This window comes from Lepisosteus oculatus, chromosome 14 (assembly GCF_040954835.1).
Source record: "Lepisosteus oculatus isolate fLepOcu1 chromosome 14, fLepOcu1.hap2, whole genome shotgun sequence".
NCBI lineage: Eukaryota > Metazoa > Chordata > Actinopteri > Semionotiformes > Lepisosteidae > Lepisosteus > Lepisosteus oculatus.
The window spans coordinates 20,205,885-20,226,158 of NC_090709.1; the positions used below are offsets into that span (position 1 = coordinate 20,205,885).

The following is a 20,274-nucleotide window of genomic DNA, read 5'->3' on the forward strand; positions in this document are numbered from 1 at the left end:
AGTTTGTCGATTGTAAGGGACGTGGGCCGCGACAGAAATACTGGACGGGGTGGGAAAAGGTTTATTGATGGTTTATTGTACCGCAACGGTCACAATTGACTCACCAGCAAAGATGGCGCCGAGGCCACATCGGCTCCCTCCCGCCCTGCCTCGCACCGAAGCTCGAGCTGCGGAGCGCGACGCCAAACCGCCAGTCCACGGGCGCGGGCGCCGGACATAGACGTCATAAACCCTTCCGAGGCGCAGGAATTATAGATCACTGTAGTTTCTTCTGGACCCGGGTTAGGGACAGTGTGCCCTCCGTGAGAGTCTTCTGAGGAAGCCAGTGTCTCATGGGTGTCCAGGCTTGGTACCATCTGTCCATCACAGGACACACAGACACACACACTCACACACCCTGGACAGGACACCAGTCCATCACAGGACACACACACACTCACTCACACACCCTGGACAGGACACCGGTCCATCACAGGACATACACACACCCTAGATAGGACACCAGTCCATCACAGGACACACACACTCACACACCCTGGACAGGACACCAGTCACTCACAGGATACACACACACACTCACACACCCTGAACAGGACACCAGTCCCTCACAGGACACACACACACAACCTGGATAGGACACCAGTCCCTCACAGGACACTCAGACACACACACTCACACACCCTGGACAGGAACCAGTCCATCACATGACAAACACACATTCACTCACACACCCTGGACAGGACAGCACTCCATCATAGGACACACACACACCAGGGCCAGTTTTCCCAGAAGCCAATTAGCCCAAAAGCCTGTCTTTGGACCCGAAGAACACAGGGAGAACATGCAGACTCCACACAGACAGCCCCCCCCCCCCCCCCCGGGTCCAGACCCGAGCCCGGAGCCCCCCCGCGCTGAACCCCTCCGTACAGACGGCCGCACACAGCTCCGTTGTTCCCGATTCCCGAGGTGATCTGTTAAAAGAAGCCGGTGTGTTGCCTCCAGGTGACATTTCCTACTGGAGTCAGGACAGGAGGCTCTTCTGTACACAGAAGGGGATGGGGGTGGGGAACAAGCCGCCCAGCCCTGTGGTTGAAGCCGATTCCCCGGCTTCTCTCCAGACACAGCTGGGTGAGCTCCTCCAGTCAGTACAGGGGGCTCTACTGTACACAGAGGGTGGCGGGGGTGTGGAACAACTCCTTTGTTCGGGGCCTTGGGGCATTCTTGTTGTGAAAGGCGCTATATAAAAAAAACTGAATTGAAATTGAATCTTACAGGTTTGGGTTTTTCAGAGATCTTGTCAGAGATCTTGTCTGACGTGCCCGTTTCAAAAACGTAACGACACTCCTCACGTCCGAGCGCCGCCGGTCTGTGACGTAACGTATCCTTACACAACCATGACGGTTTCATCATGGACAGCACGAAAGCCCGAAAAGTGGTTGACATTTTAATTTGGCAACGCCACGATGGATCCCAGTTTTTTTTTTTATTTTGGAGGCCAAAAAGGACAAAAAAGGAAACGTCCGGAGTGGATCGATGGTCATCTCTGCGGTTGTTCTGATGTTCTGAAAAAACAAAACAAAAAAAAAAACGGCTCGCTTGCCCGGTCGTGTAGTGTTTCCACACCCCACGCAAATCAACTTCTCTTCGCCCCCGGGGGCTCGTCGCCCGCAGCACCCCTCTCACGTGATAGGGGCTTCCCCCGGCTGTGACGTACTTACCCTACCCTATTCCGCCAACGTCATACCGAAGGTCGCGCTTCGGGCCGCGGCGATGTTGACGGACTGTCTTGTAGCGTGAGAAGGGTTTAAATTTCGACTTAAGGAGTTGGCCATCGTTATATTTCGCGAGGTATCATACGGGGGGAAAAAGAACATTTATATTTATCAACCTACTAGTAATACTGGGTGGATGTCACGTTCCCCAAAGTTCAGTGCCTCTCTCTAATAAAGTAGAAACGTGACATTGAACTCCGTTCGAAACAGGAGAAATCACCAGGACACGATACAACTGACGTCCGGAAAAGAAAAAAAGAACTCCTATTCCCATTTGTAATGACCCCGTAGTGTTTTTCCCGGTGTGCGCTCATCTTTCGGAGACCCGTTTCTCTCTGGTGTTTTGCTGTTGGAATAAATGCCGAGGTGACCCTTCTGTGTGGAGTCTGCGTGTTCTCTCCAGCGGGTCGTTTCCTACACCGCAGGGGCTGATCGAACCGGGGTCTCCCAATCGTCACAGAAGTGTGTGTCATTTTGGGTGGTGGTGGGGGGGTGCATCGGGGATACTGCGCCCCGAGGGGATAACCTCTCACCTTACTCCGGACGAAGGGAGAAGACCTGTACCTTCACGAGTCCGGGTTGTGAAAACTTCTTCTGGCAGTTCAAAACGTTTCGAAGAGACTACAGCGCTACCCTGTTTTCCATTTCTATCGTGTATTATTATACAGTCATAAGTATCTGTACTGATCACAGATCCCCCTCTCACTACCAGGACTGAAGCCCACTGCAGCACGAATAATAATAATAATAATTAATCCGTCTGGACTCTCCACTCAGAGCTCTTCCCAGGTCAGGGGGATCCCCTCCAGCCCCCCCAGTGTGCAGCCCCCACGTGGATGATGCTCCAGTCCGCTCAGCACACAGCAGCTCTCAGTGGGGAGGAGAGCAGAGGGATGGAGCCAGTTCAGAGAGGGGGGGTGATAAGGAGGCCATGATGGGTCAAGACCAGGGGGGGAATCAGGCCAGGACACTGGGGTAACACCCCTACTCCTCTCCAGAAACACCCCGGGATTGTTAATGAGCACAGAGAGTCAGGACCTCGGTTTGACGTCTTATCCGAAGGACGGCGCCTGTTTACAGTCCAGTGTCCCCCGTCACTATACTGGGGCATCAGGACCCACACAGACCGCAGGGTGAAAGCGCCCCCTGCTGGCCCCACTCACACCTCTCCCAGCAGCAACCTCAGTTTTTCCCAGGAGTCTCCCCTCCAGGTACTGACCAGGCTTCTACCTGCTGGGCTCCAGTGGGGAGGGGGCTGCTAGCTGGGAGCTGCAGGGTGAGATGGCTGCTGGGCAAACGATGGCTAAAGAGCTTCCTAGGACACCCTGGAGTTCGTGGTCAACTTCCTTCTCTTCAGACGGAGGTGGCTTGAAATCTGTCTCGTTTCAAGGAGTATTGGACACGATGCCCCCCCTGCTTTAGCCCCGCTAACTGGTGGCACGCCGACAACGAGGGCTCTCGGCCTCAATCCATCAACCACAAACTCTCCGGGATGAAAGAGAAAGACAGACTCTGTTTGTTCGTTTCGGGGGGGGAGGGAAAAAACCAAAAGCTTTTTTTAAAAAACATTTTAATGATGCTTAACAAAAGAACAAAAATTACAATACAGATTAATGTCAAGGGACACACCCCCCCCCCATCTTACGATCATCACAGGACCTTAAAATAATACTTAATAATACAAGGTCATGCAGACGATCTGAGGACTCAGGTGGAGATAATGTGAAAGTTTTCCACAGTCCAGTCTGGGGTCCCTCAGCTTCAGTCCAGACTGGGGTCTGGGGTCCCTCAGCTTCAGTCCAGACTGGGGTCCCTCAGCTTCAGTCCAGACTGGGATCTGGGGTCCCTCAGCTCCGGTCCAGTCCAGTCTGGGGCCCCTCAGCTCTGGTCCAGTCCAGTATGGGGCCCCTCAGCTCCAGTGCAGTCCAGTCCAGTCTGGTGTCCCTCAGCTCCAGTGCAGCCCAGTCTGGGGTCCCTCAGCTTCGGTCCAGCACAGTCTGGGGTCCCTCAGCTTCGGTCCAGCACAGACTGGGGTCCCTCAGCTTCAGTCCAGACTGGTGTCCCTCAGCTTCAGCCCAGCACAGACTGGGGTCCCTCAGCTTCGGTCCAGACTGGGGTCCCTCAGCTCCAGTGCAGTCCAGACTGGGGTCCCTCAGCTTCGGTCCAGCACAGACTGGGGTCTCTCAGCTTCGGTCCAGACTGGGGTCCCTCAGCTTCAGTCCAGCACAGTCTGGGGTCCCTTAGCTTTGGTCCAGTCCAGTCTGGGGTCCCTCAGCTTCGGTCCAGCACAGCCTGGGGCCCCTCAGCTCCAGTCCAGTCCAGTCTGGGGCCCCTCAGCTTTGGTCCAGCACAGTCTGGAGTCCCTCAGCTTCGGTCCAGCACAGACTGGGGTCCCTCAGCTTTGGCCCAGCACAGACTGGGGTCCCTCAGCTTCGGTCCAGCACAGTCTGGGGTCCCTCAGCTCCAGTCCAGTCCAGTCTGGTGTCTCTCAGCTCCGGTCCAGTGCAGTCTGGGGTCCCTCAGCTTCGGTCCAGCACAGTCTGGGGTCCCTTGGCTCCAGTCCAGTCCAGTCTGGTGTCCCTCAGCTCCAGTCCAGTCCAGTCCAGTCCAGTCCTTGGTGGGGAAGGCGACTCCGATCTTAGCTGGCACAGAACCAGGAAAGGAACCTGGAAAGAATATTGTTATTGCAGGTGTGAGGGACACAGACACGGACATCACCATGACATCAAACAGCAAGAGGAGACTCCTTCTTGAATCACAGACACGACCGGGCGGCGTCCCCCTGTCTGCTCACCTGCACCTCCTCTTCTTCTTCTTGTCCTTCCCGGCAGCCTGCTCCTCCTCTCCCTCGCTCTTCCTCTCCTGACACACGGTCTCCGCCGCCTCCATCGGCTCGTCCTTATCATCTGTCTCCACCGACATGCAGCTCAGGGACTTTAAAAAGACGCACCAGCACTTCTGAAGCAGAGACAGGAGAGTCACGTTAAGAGTCGGACTGGACACTCCAGGACATGAACACTGCACTGAGAGAGAGAGGGGTTCATACACACACACTGACTGGACACTCCAGTACATGAACACTGCACTGAGAGAGAGAGGGGTTCATACACACACACTGACTGGACACTGGACAGGAGTAAAGAGAGAATCAGAGCATTACCCACTTTCTTTTTCTTCTGTCTCACAGGAGGTGGTGATTGGACCTCCTCCAGCTGGAGTCCGAGTAGGGAGAGAGGGGGCAGGAGAGGGACAGCACAGGGAGAGAAAGAGAGAGACAGGTGAGTCAAGTGTCCCAAGAGTACAGAGACTCTGCTGAGATCACACTCGCAGTGAGTGAGCCTGGGTGTAGCCCACTAATACTGACCCACTGTACACCATAGGACAGAGAAGAGGAGGAGGAGAGAGACACACTGCCTAGACACCACAGGACAGAGAGGAGGAGGAGAGAGACACACTGACTGGACACCACAGCACAGAGAGGAGGAGGAGAGAGACAGTGACAGACAGGGCTGACAAGACAGACAAGATGGCGAAACTCCACCACAGACAGGACAGGAGGCAGGGTGGGACCAGCACTGACCTTCTTCCTCTCTCCTGCCGGAGGAGCTGTCTCCACCTCCTCTTCCTCCTGCAAGTCAAGAGACAGGCTGAGAGAGAGACGGGCTGGTGGGACATCGGCGAACAGAGCTGAAGGCAGAGAGCCGGGGAGACAGGCCCAGCTGGGACAACGCAGGACAGACAGAGAGACAGACAGAAAGGAAGGAGAGAGAGACACAAAGATGAAGGCACAGAAAGACAGCAGGCAAAGAGAAAGATTGAGATTGAGGGACAAACAAACCGAGAGAGAGAGCGGAAGGAGAGAGAGAGAGGAAGGAGAGAGAAGGACAGACAGACTGACAGACGGGGCTGAAAGAGAGAGAGACAGAGAGGCAGGGACAGACAGACAGCAGGACGAGAGAGAGACAGAGATCGAGGGACAATAATTTGGTTTCGAAATTTATTCATTCACTCCTGAAAAATATCGAGTTCAAATTATACATTATGTACAATATTGTAATCAACATATGGCTAATCATCAAAAATAAAAAAAACTGTACTGGGGGACACAACTGGCTGTGCTGTTCTGGACAGAACACACTGAGGTCCAGTTTCCACCTCCTGCAGGATCAAACAGCACCTCCACTGGCTCTCCAGTGAACAGAGGGACAGACAGAGAGGCTTCAGGCTGCAGGGTGACATTGTCTCTGTGAGCTGAAAGACAATCAGGACAGAGGATGATATAAGAACACACTCTGTCAAGAATATAGAGCCCTCTAGTGATCCTACTGTAGACCTGCTCACCACCCACAGTGACGATCACAGTGCTGATACTGCTTCCATTAAGGTCCCTCACTGTGTAGTTGCCCTGATCAGCTGGAGTGAGGGAGCGGAGTGTCAGAGAGCTGTTCTGCACTGACACTCACTGTTCGTAACTGGGGCCAGGGAGCCCTGCGCTGCTCAGTAAGACTATACGATTCCGGACAGATCGTGCAGGATCAAACAGCACCTCCACTGGACCAGCAGTGTGGAGGGGGGAGACAGAGAGGCACCAGGCTGCAGGCTGTGGACTTCTGAGTGAGCTGAAAAGGGACAGGTAGAAACATGTTGAATATTTAGTTTTACAACAATACCTTGAGTTTGGACTGCGATCAGCTTCATTTTGTATTTCAGCTGTGAAAATGCAATTTCAAAAATGCACGCCACAGTCATGTTAGGTTCAAGTTACAGTTGCATCACAACTCAATACATTTGCAATTCACTTCTGAGATAATTGTTCCTGGTGTTTGTGTTGTGTATGCCTTGCAATGGAGGGGTGAGAAATAATGGACTTATTACATTATAATGAATAATAATTGCTTACACTTATATAGTGCTTTTCTGGACACTCCACTCAAAGCGCTTTGCAGGACATGGGGACTCCCCTCCACCACCACAAATGTGCAGCATCCACCTGGATGATGGGACGGCAGCCATAGTGCACCAGAACGCTCCCCACACACCAGCTATGAGTGGGGAGGAGAGCAGAGTAATGAAGCCAATTCATAAATGGGGGTTATTAGGAGGCCATGATTGGTAAGGGTCAATGGGAAATTTGGCCAGGACACTGGGGTAAAACCCCTACTCTTTTCGAGAAACACCCCGGGATTTTTAATGACCACAGAGAGTCAGGACCTCGGTTTTACGTCTCATCTGAAGGACGGCACCTGTTTACAGTTTTTCCAGTGTCCCCGTCACTATACTGGGGCATTAGGACCCACATGGGCCACAGGGTGAGAGTTCCCCCTGGTGGCCCCACTAACACCTCTTCCAGCAGCAACCTTAGTTATTATTGTGAAGAATGAAAGAATATTAGGAACATGAAAAGGTTGAATGTTTTAAATGCGTTTTTTTACTGAAACATCCGCTACAGAGATGCGCACACACGTCATTACAAACGCACACCTGCACAGAGACGTCCTCAAGCGCCTTGTTCACAATTATGGGCTCCAATAGGAACAAAAAACGCCAGCCTGACAACTCGAGCATTCAAACCAAGAACCCAACACGTACTTATGTTGGCAGCCTGTGCAGAAAAGCAGAAAGAACCACAAGCCTTCTCTATTGGGAGGAAAAACACACACTCCCTCTCTCACACTCCTGATTTCCTTAAATAGCTCATTCTTCATCTCTGGCTCCTACATACAGTATAGCAGCGCTCAGTCTGCTTTGAATAAGCCATAAATCTAAGATTTGTTTTATCTGTTCCTCTTGTCTAGGCCTAGAGCTGCTTTTCATAAAAGAGCTGTTTGCATAAATAGCTAGGGTTACAGCTGAAGACACCAGCTTCATCCCCCAGTGTGTTATACGTCGGGAGCAAGAGAAGAGGGCCAGGCCGTGCCTTTTCATAGATTTTTCTTCTGAAAAGTCAGTTTCTCAGAGGCAGATTTAGCCCCTCATGCATTGTAGAGAGATAGACACGCCCGCGCGCGAACAGTTAGAGCTGCACCCTCACACAGAGTCAGACCCGCACAGACACATCCTCTTGTTTAAACAAATACACAAACCTGACGGCGCTCACAATGATCCAGACACACACACACACACACACACACACACACACACACACACACACACACACACACACACACGACATCAGTAGTCACACTTGCACACTGGACCCCAGCTCAGTCCTCACCTCCAGCTCCTGCAAACCGCTTCGAACAAACTGCATTAAGAAAATTAGGTTGCGTTCCGGTAGCAGGCCATCCTGGGCACCAGTGTGAGTTACACACTCATTTGTAAAAGCCCTTCCGCATCGTCGGGCATGCTTCACAGTGCTGGACCTGGGGTGTGGGTGCTGTCTGTGTGGAGTTTGCATGTTCTCTCCCTGGTCTGTGGGGGTTTCCTCCAGGTGCTCCAGTTTCCCACAGTCCAGGGACAGGCTGCCACTTTCACTGGGCAGTGCACCGTCACCGTGGCAGCATGGTGGGTCGGATCTGATTTCAGTCTTTATTTCCTTTTTTAGAGATCCTGTAACCAGGACCTGTTCACTGCCATGACGGACATAAGGAACAATAAAGCCGAAGTCTTGTTTCCCACAAGAAACAACAAAACCGAAGTATTGTTCGATGTGCCGGTACAAACTTTTAGGTTATATAGTCCTTCCTTGCTGCTTCAGACATCATTCGGTGTTATGGTAAGGGGGGGGTCGTGGTATTTGGCCAGTTAAGAGACCCTGGCCAAATGGTCAGTTTAAGATTATGCCCCCTCGCATCTGGAATCCTTATCAGTTAACCCCCTTTCCTGCCATAAACCCCTGTTGCTTAGAAGTCTAATTTTCAGGCAGAACTGACTTAAGTTAACCCTATTTACATCTTGTCTCTTACTTCAGCCCTCTTCCATTTGCTAGTTTAAAGTTGTACAACCCATTTGTATGCGACAAAAGAAGCCAGTCTGTTTCCGCCCGGTTTCGAACCAAGGGCCTTTCGCATGCAAGGCGAACATGATAACCACTACACTACGGAAATGGTGGTAAGATGTGCCCAGCGGCCCAGTGCTGAGCTTCGCCAATGCGTTTCAGCTGCCTCCAGTGCCTTTATTGGAGTGCGCTGATGGACCGTGCTCTCTCTCCAGAGACCAGCACGCCTGTCATGGACGGAGCAGGAAAGGCGGTGCCACATTCTACACCCCTCTCCACGCAATCGGGCTACTGAAGTGGAGAAAATCGCCTCTCCAGAAAGTGCAAATATCATAGAGGTAGAGGTAGGGAGAGAGGAGGAGTACAAATTCAAGCAGAGGCCTGAGTGGAGCACTGTCGTATGGCCCTGACATCAATCCCTCAACTCTCTGCATAAAGCAGTGTCTTATGGCCATAACATCCCACCCCCACCACTCTCAATGGAAAGCACTGTCGTATAACCATGACATCCCACCCCCACCACTCTCTGCATAAAGAAGTGTCGTATGGCCCTGACGCCCACCCCTCCACTCTCTGCGTTAAGCAGTATCTTCAGGCCCTGACATCCCACCCCCGCCACTCTCTGTATAAAGCAGTGTCATATGGCCCTGACATCCCACCCCCACCACTCTCTGTGTAAAGAAGTGTCGTATGGCCCTGACACCACCCCTCCACTCTCTGCGTTAAGCTGTGTTTTCAGGCCCTGACATCCCACCTCCTCCATTCTCTGTGTAAAGCAGTGTCATATGGCCCTGACATCCCACCCCCACCACTCTCTGCGGAAAGCACTGTCATATAGCCCTGACACCCACCCCTCCACTCTTTGAATAAAGCAGTGACGTCAAGCCCTGACATCCCACCTCCGCCACTCTCTACGTTAACCCCTGTTAACTCGCTTGCTGAATGATCTCTCAAGAAATCCCTGGTGAGATACAACAGGTGTTTTCTTCAACAGCCACTAAAAGTCTGATGACCTTCTCTGGATTTCCTGAATATGATGTAAAATTAGTTCAAATCATTTGGTAGTTAACAGAACAAAATGCTTTGGAGGTACATTTAAAACAGCAGAGCAACACTGTAGCACTTTGTGTGTGACTGAGTTTAAATGTGTAAACCTGTCTCTCTATGAACACGAGCAAAGAGTTCTCACTCAACAGAAGATTGCGATGTGAGCACAATAATGTAAGACATCTGGTGATGCCAGGGATTGAACTCGGAACTTCATACATGAAAAGCACGCACGCTACCACTGAACTACATCCCCTATAGCACAGATGGTGGAACTGACTTAAAGATGTGCATATGTTCACTGACCACAATCCACCCTTCATGAATAATTGAAATGAATAATTTATTTTTATATCCAGTCACATGGGCGACGGTGGTTGATTCTTCAACGGGGGAGAACGTTTTTCTACCTCCTTACTCGACTGTCTTTCAATTATGTTTTCTTTGAAATCTTTTTGCATCTTTTAAGTGCTTGCGATTAAATTACGCATAGAAAAACAGCAGTACAGTTGATGTTCATGGACCGATGCACACAACTCCAGTGATAAAGCCGTCTGTAAATATTGTAGAAGAACGTTAAAGGGCGAAACAACGCTCCAACCACGGGAATGGTAACAAGAAGGATCGTGTTCTTATTTAATATGTGCTTTTGAATTGCCTTGTCAATACACACAGGCTTTAGAGATGGACAAATAATTTACAGTGGTGTTTGTAAACAAAGATGGAACATGTTTTTTTCTATACCAGGAAGAAAGGAGCAGAGTCTTAAACTTTAAGAGACAGAAACAATACCTCATCACAGCTAACACTAATTAAAACAACATCACAACAGAAGAGTGAAGCCTTGGGTGAATCAAATTAGTTTTCATTGGTCGTCTGTGTCTTCATAACTTTGTAGGTGAGAGAGAGGATTGCGAAAATGTGCGGGTGCTTCTTAGAAGTGTGTTGGTAGTACAGGTGACTTCCAAATAATTGAGCCGGGTTTTAATCCCGGCCAGTGCATCCCCAAACCTTTTCAAGATAATCATTTATCCGGTAGCACATCTCCTGAAACTAACATTCGAGGTAGGAAGCGTGCTCTTAAACACCAAAACACTCAAAAAGGAAGAAGCAGATCTCTGTACACAAGACAGTAGTGCGATATTAGAATTTCTGAGTTCTTGATGGATTCAGGCTCCTTCTCAGAGGTCCTTGCTCGCCAAATAACTTTACATCTGAGGAAGAGCACCACGGAAAAAAAACCCAACTCAACAAGCGAGCGTGTTGGTTGCTCTTGCTCTTAATGCAAGGAGCTGTTTTTTTTTCCTTGCAATAATCATTATTAACCAAAAACAGTAGCACAGGTAAGTCGCATTTGTGATTATGTCACTTCTCTGCTTCAGCAAGGTCAATAAAAGACTCTGAAAGTAGTAAAGCAAAACTGAACTCAAAATCATATTAGGAATTCTGAGCGATATCTCCATACAGGTAATCCAATAAGAACGTTGAAATATTTGAATATAATCTCTCTATATATTTCGCTGCTTTTTACCCGGAGTAAAACTATTGGATTGAAGGAATGCTAACCGCTGGGTTAAAATGTATAGTTGTTATTTGGAGAAATCTGTAAACTCGTGATCTTATATGTTTTAAAAGACAGCACAGGGAAAAACGACAGTGCTGATTATTTTCCAGAGACAGAGCACTGATGACCTCTCCGAGCTGATTGATAAAGCCCACCCAGTGGATACTCTAGCAGAACGTCAAAGAACATTCACCTTTGTATCCAAAGAAACGACAGGAACAACATCAGGAAGCACAATCAATTCCCCTTTTAAATCTTTCCTGTAAGGTATGGTATGTGAATCCATGAAGTTAATCCTCTGATCTCTTTTGATCACGAACAAAGTATTTCTGATGGAGCGCTATGTTCAAAGATTTAATAAGCTTTACCCCTGCCAACGATTCGGCGTGAAGAATTAAAAGTTTCACAGACAAAAGCAGCTCACCACCACAGCCAATATTAAATGTACTTGCCGGTACACTATCATGTGCACTGCCTCAAAAGTGATCTCGGCAGACGTTGTTCCCTACATAAAGCTGAACGTGCCAAAGAGAATTTCTGTTGAGAAAACAAAATATTTTTTCTGCCTTGATGTTAAGCCTGTCTTTTAGAAAGTCTATCTCTAAACACCTCCCGCAGCCTAACAAAAAGCGCTTTTACTGATTGTATTGCAGGTCTTAAAACATTAATATTTGGCAGCAGTGGGATTCAAACCCACACCCCCAGAGAGACTGGAGCCTAAATCCAGTACCTTAGACCACTCAGCCACGCTACCTTCCTCCATACCCATCTTCACATTGCTGGCTTGGACTAGGGGGGGCTTCAGCTCTTGTCGTCAGATCTAATGATATCATGACATGTGGAAGTGACTGCACCTTCATCTTCCGAGATGCTTTCAATAACACAAACGCTACTTTCACTGGCACAAACACAGCAATAATGAAGGTGGTGGGATTCATCCTTTGTGCTGTTTGTAGGGGTGCAACTCTACGGTGATCTGCTGACTTGAAGAGCAAAAATCAAAATCCTCTGCTATTACTGTTGCTTTTTTCATAGTTTCTTCAAATCCTTCATTTGAACGTAGATTTTGAAGGATATTGATGATAATACCACATAAATTGTGGTTTTCTTGTGATCGCCAATTTTATTCAAATAACAGCCTTTTTTACAGTTCCTTGTGTGTTTCACAAGGTATAATAGCCCCCTTCGCATCCTCAGCTAACATATTTTAAAATTACAATAGCTTATACAGCATGCATGTTTACATTTATATTAAAATTAAAGTAAATATACAAGAATACATACAGTGCTAACCCAATAATTCTTGTCAGGTTCTGCAACAAATCTGCGTTGTTATTTTAACGTTTCAGCTGAGGGTGCAACAGGAGTATAAATGAATTTTCCCGCCAGCCATTCAAAGACCAAATTCCATGAGTGAACATTATTTTCTCAGATGTTGCCGGCATTGGACTTTGCCGGTGGTATTGAATTATGTCCACAACTGTTGTAGTAGTTCCTTCTTGAAATTCGACACGTGCAAAGCACTCGTAATATCATAGGTGTTAAAGTTCGCTGAGTCTATTCGAGTCATGGTGTGTATCCCTGCCTATCATTGGGAGACGGGTAACTTTTTTACACTCAGATTCCAATCTTCAATGCTTTGTGTGAGAGCTTACATAACTTTCATTTTCTCACAATTTCTGACGATTGTTCCAAAGGGGCACCCTGTCAATTCCGAATACTTTTCAAAAATCTGCCTGCATGTTTGATTATTGTCATTTCATTTAGAAAAAGTTCAATATTGATCATAACTAAAGAAAATAATGATCACGAACAAAAAAGGGATAAAGATGCAAGTCGATCTTGAATCAGAGTTGGGTGAAACGGCTTCGGTTCTGATATGGTTGTATGAGAAACAGGAGGAATCGCCAATCTCCTATAGAACATGAGTTGAATCAGGAGTGAGACATTTCATATACTCGTGCATATGTCAACGCCTGACCTACATCGTAAAACTAAATTAAAAACTAACATTAAGTTGTCAGAGTCATTCATTTATATACAAACAAGAGACAGACCAAGTAATAATTCTACATTAGTTCAGGTGGGTAAACTTGAACTAACTAACTAATAAACCTTTTAATAATTCTACATTAACGTGTCCTACATTGATCAGACTAATTGACATGGTCTGATTCAGAGCCTGTGCAGTTCGTGCTAATTACAACAAGGACAGTTCTGATCCCTCATCACCGAACTGAACACAAGTTCAGCTGTTCTCCAGTTTTGTTACGCATGGTTTTTCATTGCAATTGAGTTCAGAGCTGGAGCTGATCTCCAGACAGTACAGTGTTTTGGGTAAGTTGTCGAAATTCGCATGAGGCTGCAGACAACTTACCCAAAGTGTTTTCTATAGCTTTCAGGTGGAGTTCATTTATATAAAACAACGTAAGTGGTATAAACGCAACAAGCCAGACGGCAGTCCAACTTATAATTTTCTGACGCGAGGCCTGACGCGTTATTCATTATGCCACTGACCCTGCTATTGTAGTGCTAAAAAACACGTTTTCTACATTTATGTCTGTTCACTCTAAAAACTCTAAAAAGGACAAAGGGTTTGTGTGTCCCGCTAAAATTCCGCTTCATTTCGAATGCAAATAAAAACCGTTTTGTTCCAAGAAATCATAGATTTGTCACATCCTTCATACTATACTTCTCTCTTGTATTAGTAAAGCATTTTGATTTAAACTGAACAATATATGAAAGGTTTCATCTATACACTTACACATAATAAGTATACGAATAAATACTCGGAAGAAGCCGCAGCTCAGGTATTATAGAGATTTAAAATCGGATCGGAGGATTTAGAGTCCAGACTGCAAACCAACAGCTTACATAGGTCTTTTATAGAACCCTTTTGATTTCCTCTACTTTGTCCCTGTGATGTCATTGTCCTGCTCGCAGCCGAGCCCGACACACGTCTGGTTTCTGTCGCTTGACGCACACCCTGCGGTCCATGCGGGTCCTAATACCCCAGTACAATGAAGGGGACACTAAACTGTAAACAGGTGCCGTCCTTCGGCTGAGACGTAAAACCGAGGTCCTGACTCTCTGTGATCATTCAGGAGAATGGTGGTGGTGGAGGGGAGTCCCCATTACCTGTAAAGCGCATTGAGTGGAGTATCCAGAACAGCGCTATATAAGTGTGCGTAATAATAATAATAATTATTATTATTGTAATGTAAAATGCAATAAAAAATAAAAAAATATCAAACTTTGATTCAAAATAGATTAATGTAAAAACTGATAAAGCTAATGCTTTTTTCAGGGCTATAGCTGTAGCTGCGAGAAGGTTAAAAGCGCACAAGTGATCTGTCTTTCGTCAAAGTAATTGCCGGAGCAGTAAGACGCAGAGCACCATCCAGCAGCTGTAGACGATGTTCGGGGAAGAGCTAATTCTGTTTTTAGCACAGGGAGTGAGAATGAGCTCAGTCCGGCTCCGAGCAGAATCCATCCTGGTTTGGTTACAGTGCGCCTGAGGATCTTTGGATCGCAACGTAAAAAAAACAATTGCTCACATCGTGTGACTTCCACGACAGGAAGGAAAGATATCACTTAAAAAAATCAGAACTGAAGATTTGGATCCTGGGCCTCAATTTGATCAAATTATTAAAATAATAATTATTAAAATATCAAATTGTGTTTCTGCAACATTTCGTGCACAGTACGCCATTTTTATCTAAAAATAAAACAACAGTCACAACGAGAGCTTACACGCAGTCTGGGGTATATTCCCCTTTTATATTTTTGCCACTTTATATCGAACCTGTTATACTCCCAGAAGTGCACAGTAGCTTGTACAAATGTACAATTCACCACTGGTATAAACAGATGTGTGCCGTGTTTGCCTTTGTAAGCATTTGTTTAAAAAATAAGTTCACAATACAATAAAAACACAGAAAGCACAAACTTCATAATACAACGATACAAAATCAATACCAAATCATTATGCCAATTAAGTACCTATCCTTTGAAAACAGAGAACACCTTTATATCTACAAAAAACTTGACATTTGTATGTATTTTTGAATTACAAAGCAGACAGAGTAGTCCCTTAATTCAAAGATCGGATCTTGGCCAAAACAAGACAATCAGACGTGGGCTGAATTCGGAACAGGAACCTCTACTTCGTCGTTTATTGAACTTTTGATAAATGTCTGAATGAAACAGATTCGCTTTTTTAACTCTTTGATTAAAGTACACAAAAAGCACCTTCCTTCGAGCCGGAATCGAACCAGCGACCTAAGGATTCCCTACTGACTCCACTACAGTTCTCCGCTCTACCAACTGAGCTATCGAAGGGACGTCAAGCAATGCTCCCTAGCACATACTGCCCAATGTAGTGAAATGTTCCGGGTGATTTAAATCCCACTTCGACATCAAGTTTCCAACTCGTTTCCTTAGTCTTGTTTACCTTGAATTTAAGCCACGAACCAGGATTCTACTGTATAAACTTCCAGGGATATTACAAAATGTTTGATGGGCCATCAATCATTCCAGGCGGAAATTGACTCCTTTTTTTTCTCGAGGGATCATATTAAACATTTCATTAGTATCGAGAGGAGGATCACCATGAGACACAAAACAAATAGTTTCTTTCTGTCTTTATTAGAAAGTAGCGTTTGTGCTACATTAATAATATTTTCGTGGAAATAAAGAAGTTTCGAAATGTGGTTTTGAGTTAAATATTAGCGTGTTCATGTAATTAGTTTGTGTTTGTCATTACTATATATATATATTGCCATGTTACTAGAATTTGTAACTGAAGTTTACTAGTTGTGTTTTTTATGATGGTTAGACATTTGTTGATTACAATATTGTATATAATGTATAATTTGAACTACATATTTTTCAGGTGTGAATAGTTGTATATTTTAAGAATAAATTTCTAAAATAAATCATTGGCTTTATTTACTAGTTTCTACACCTATAAAAATCTTTCTTTGATGTATAATAGACCTTTAACTATATATGTATAGTAGTCTTCTAAATTTATCCGTATAATAAACTACAACCATTTATGTATAATAAACATATAATCAATTTCATTCTAGACCAGTTACGGAGCACAGTTACTCGTGTGGTATGCGTTCAATAGTCGTATATTCTACATCTTTTGCCCACTGGGATGTGCCGATTTTAACTTGGCAAACCAAGATACACATTTTCTAATGAAACCTTAATTAAAAGACAGTTTGTTTCTCGAAAGCGTGTTATGTAAAAAAAAGAGAAAAACGAAAATATATGGATGGTAATCTTTCAAAGCTGAAGATTTTACTTTTGAAAAATTGACATTTTATGTACTGTATGCAGATGCATTCGCTGGTTTTAGAACTTTGCTGTACTTCCTGAATCATTTTCAGTATTATAAAGTGGGTGTAGATTTTTCTTTCAGGTTAGGACGCGAGTGTGTACATGTGTTTGATTTTCGTTTCACTGATTCTCATTGAAGATTTGGGAATTAACGACGAAAGAATCAGTTGCCTCGGAAAGCAGAAGGTTTGGTTCTCAACGATATTGAAGACACGCCCATGTAGAGCAGCGGGTGATGATTTGTGCTATAAAAGACCAAGTGCTCAAAGTGACGTCTGCGTTTACCGTTTAGACTTTTCATCTCGGGCGCACTTTTAGAAAGCAAAGATAGAGCAGTTGTGTTGAATCACATTATAACAGCTGTCAGCAGAGTGGCGCAGCGGAAGCGTGCTGGGCCCATAACCCAGAGGTTGATGTATTGAAACCATCCTCTGCTATGTACACTTTATGCACGATTGATAAGCATACCATCAGTTTAATGAAGTGCATTAAAACTGTTTTTTTTCTCTCGTGTGTATGAAAGCTTCACACTTAAGGTACTCTTTCATCTTTACCAATAGCAGATGCCCAAATGTATCTTTGGTTGTTCTGCGATCCTTCATAGTTTCCTCAATTCCTTCAAATGAACATCCATATCAAAGCAATTATGTATATATATTACAATTAAGGTACATATTAAAAATATCAACGCACATTTGTATAATGCTCATTTAATAATGATTGTCAAGGATTGTCAAGTTCTCCAACAAATCTGTGTTCTAATTTTAAAATATTTTTGCTAAGGATACAACGGGTGTATAAATGAATTCTCCCAACAGCCAGTTAAAGAAAAATTCCACACGTGAAGATGGTTTTCTTGGACATTGACTTAGGTACTTATTTGTTTACTTGTTGTAGTTGCACACGAGTAAAACACGAAGATTTCCTGCCACATTCAAGAGGGTTTGCGAAGAAATCCCTTCGATTTTTAGCGGAGATTTTGTTTACATCATCACAATCTGAAGCACGTCCCTGAGTACGTTTGACCCACCAGCCCTTTGTTTAACAGCTGCACAGGGACACATTCCCGTTGCTTTTCACAACTCACATGTTTGTAGTAAAAGAAAATAAAATACTGTCATTTTCTTGCCAGCTGGCAGTATTTCTTCTGCACTGACCAGGAGTAACCAAGAAGTTCATTTCATCTTTCGCAGGCTGTAATCTACAGAAAAGGAAGTGAATACTTGTATTAAGCTAAATCAAGCCGACGGAGTTGCACTGCTGTTGTTTTTCTCCACTTTTCGTTAAAAGGAGAAAAAATCACTGGCATTTTTTGGAAGCATTTCTTCTGTCCTGAGAAGCAAGATTTGTATTTTATCTTTCAGAAGTTGTATGAATTTCTTGAAGTTCAGAAACAAATTGTTCCAGAAAAGAAATGAACACTTGCTTCAAAGTAAATCAAGACGTATGTGTCTCTTGCTGTGTGTGCTCTTATCTGTCCATCTCTCGCTCCTCTTCTCTCTGGCAGTCTGTGTAGAGTATCTGAAGGGGATGTAACACCACTTGGAAAAGAAGAAAAATTCTCAGGAAAAATTCTCAGGCAGAATAAAAAATCATTATTCTCTTCTCAGTCAGATTCACAGCTCAGACTCACACTCAGACAGGATCTCAACTCCGTACTGCTCTCTATCCTCACAATCCAGAACTAGAAGATATTCAGACAATCAGTGCTGCTACATGAACAATATCAGACAGAACAGCCTGGACTCATGTCACATTTCCCCCTTTTATCCTTCCTCCCAGCCCTCTTAGAGACATAAAAGACCTCCTGGTTCTCCTCTCTGTGAACTGGGCTCAGGGGTCACTGATCTGGCAGTTGTGGGCTCTGTTCCAGGTTGAAAGCAAGAAGGTTCTATTAACGCTTTCCAGGACTTCCAGCCCTTCAGTATTACTTTCTTTACTGTATGTCAGCCTCCCAAAATGTTTATAAATGTTTTATAACACATATGAGTGTGGAATTATCTTATTATTTATATATAGTATTTATGTAATAAACACCAGTAGTGACACTATGATCAGTATATTGATTATTTGTAGCCGATGGTCCGATGGTCGTGTCTACAATAGTGACCATTTGACCAGTCTGTAGCTCTGGGCAGTGGGACTCAGATCACACAGAAGACCCGTCTGTGTGTGATTCCATACGAGCCCTGGGATTCAGCTACTCTAACAAATGTCTCATAGACCGTCTTATAAATTTACAATTAGATGAAGTCATGTAACAGTTTTACAGATAATTTAAATAATCAGACAGCAGTTTTGGCAGTGGATACATCTCCACATGGGGAAAAGAAACTGAAATATATGTGCTCACTGTGAAGTAGGAAGAGGTGGTCAGACAAGCAAAACAACTTTGCAAATAATGTGAAGTGACATTGTTTTGTGTCAATCAGCTCACAGATTTCGTTTCATGTGCCTTAAGCTGTGCAATTTGTATGGTTGTTGAATGAGATTGGTTTCTTCACAAGCCCAGTCAATTGCCCAGCTTGCCGACGCACACCTTCATGAAGACTCTCTTTAAGATTTCATTGTCAAGTCGCCTCCTTTGCATACAATAGTAGCACCGACACTAAGAGAAAGGATGAGAAATGGCGTTTATCAAGCGATTGCAGTGTTTGTTTGACTGAGGATCCTTGTGTGCTGAACTGGCCTCTGGAGAAGTGTAGTGCAGTAAAACAGAAGGTTTGTGTCACTCAAGATTGTTACAGAACAGAACAATACAATTACAATACTTTTGTGAGAGTAAATATTACTGGTGCATCACAGTTCTTATAATGGTGAAAACAGGAGCACCTTCTCTACATTTTTGACTGAAGTATTTAAACGGAAAGAAATAATATCACTATGCAATTCATAAATGCAATTGAGCTCCTCTAAATGTTCTAGTCTGATGAAACAATGTATAGAATTAGGTGACAATATCGGAATTAATTCAAATGCACAAGATTAATTTTCAGCAACAAAAAAAGTGCTCGGAAATATTTTACAAGAATGAAACCTAACATTCACCTAAATAAACATTCACCCTCTACATAAGTAGAGAACAGTAGGACAGAAGGTTAGTGTCACTGGACACTGCATCAGAGAGGCCGATCTCTTCTCCCTCATTATGCAGGCTTACCCACTCATGATGAACTGTCCTCCAGTGATACTCAGCTGCCATCATCGACTCAGACATGACGTTCATGTACATATTATACCTTAATATGGCACTGCGTTACAATAATTTGATCAAAACAACTGGTGAAAAAATAATAATCAAATATTTCTTTCCTTCTTTTAGTAAAGATAAAGACTTTGTCCAAAAAAGAAGCATTTATACCTTTCCTCTCCTACCAGCCCTTACAAGTCACCCAGTTTTTAATTTAGAGCTGGATTAAAGCTCTAGTCTCTTTGGGGGTGTGAGTTGGAATCCCACTGCTGCCAAATATCTCCAACTATCTCAGTGTTAAGAAGCAAAAAACCCACATTTGCTGCAGAAGTAACAGGAGAATTTGTGCCATTCAGCCTTATAGCGTGATGTCATTTTCTCATGCTCATTTTTAGATGCTTGTGATCGAATC

The 20,274-nt window shown here is 45.0% G+C and overlaps 3 non-coding genes and 1 pseudogene across 3 annotated transcripts; 1 reads left to right on the top strand and 3 right to left on the bottom strand.

The window, feature by feature from the left end:
* LOC138242516 (zinc finger protein 271-like) overlaps positions 1-20,274 on the top strand; it is a 681,240-nt pseudogene that overhangs the window by 561,485 nt on the left and 99,481 nt on the right.
* On the bottom strand, positions 8,746-8,818 carry trnaa-ugc (transfer RNA alanine (anticodon UGC)). The gene has a single exon. It is a non-coding gene; the product is annotated as a tRNA-Ala (tRNA).
* trnal-uag (transfer RNA leucine (anticodon UAG)) lies at positions 11,993-12,074 on the bottom strand. The gene has a single exon. It is a non-coding gene; the product is annotated as a tRNA-Leu (tRNA).
* On the bottom strand, positions 15,574-15,661 carry trnay-gua (transfer RNA tyrosine (anticodon GUA)). Its single transcript is given in 2 exon segments — positions 15,574-15,609; positions 15,625-15,661. It is a non-coding gene; the product is annotated as a tRNA-Tyr (tRNA).